This window comes from Colobus angolensis, unplaced genomic scaffold, assembly GCF_000951035.1.
Source record: "Colobus angolensis palliatus isolate OR3802 unplaced genomic scaffold, Cang.pa_1.0 Scaffold102, whole genome shotgun sequence".
Lineage (NCBI taxonomy): Eukaryota > Metazoa > Chordata > Mammalia > Primates > Cercopithecidae > Colobus > Colobus angolensis.
In genome coordinates, this window is record NW_012111142.1 from 6,593,677 (window position 1) to 6,594,527 (window position 851).

The window sequence follows — 851 nt, forward strand, 5'->3', positions numbered from 1 at the left end:
GGATGTAAAGGACCTCTTCAAGGAGAACTACAAACCACTGCTCAGTGAAATAAAAGAGGACACAAACAAATGGAAGAACACACCATGCTCATGGAGAGGAAGAATCAATATTGTGAAAATGGCCATACTGCCCAATGTAATTTATAGATTCAATGTCATCCCCATTAAGCTACCAATGACTTTCTTCACAGAATTGGAAAAAACTGCTTTAAAGTCCATATGGAATCAAAAAAGAGTCTGTATTGCCAAGACAATCCTAAGCCAAAAGAACAAAGCTGGAGGCATCAGGCTACCTGACTTCAAACTATACTACAAGGCTACAGTAACCAAAACAAGGCTACAGTAACCAAAACAGCATGGTACTGGTACCAAAACAGAGATATAGACCAATGGAACAGAACAGAGCCCTCGGAAATAATACCACACATTTACAGCCATCTGATCTTTGACAAACCTGACAAAAACAAGAAATGGGGAAAGGATTCCCTATTTTATAAATGCTGCTGGGAAAATTGGCTAGCCATAAATAGAAAGCTGAAACTGGATCCTGTCCTTACTCCTTATACGAAAATTGATTCAAGATAGATTAGAGACTTAAATGTTAGACCTAAAACCATAAAAACCCTAGAAGAAAACCCAGGTAATACCGTTCAGGACATAGGCATGGGCAAGGACTTCCTGTCTAAAACACCAAAAGCAATGGCAACAAAAGCCAAAACTGACAAACGGGATCTACTTAAACTAAAGAGCTCTTGCCCAGCAAAAGAAACTACCATCAGAGTGAAGAGGCAACCTACAGAATGGGAGAAAATTTTTGCAATCTACTCATCTGACAAAGGGCTAATATCCAG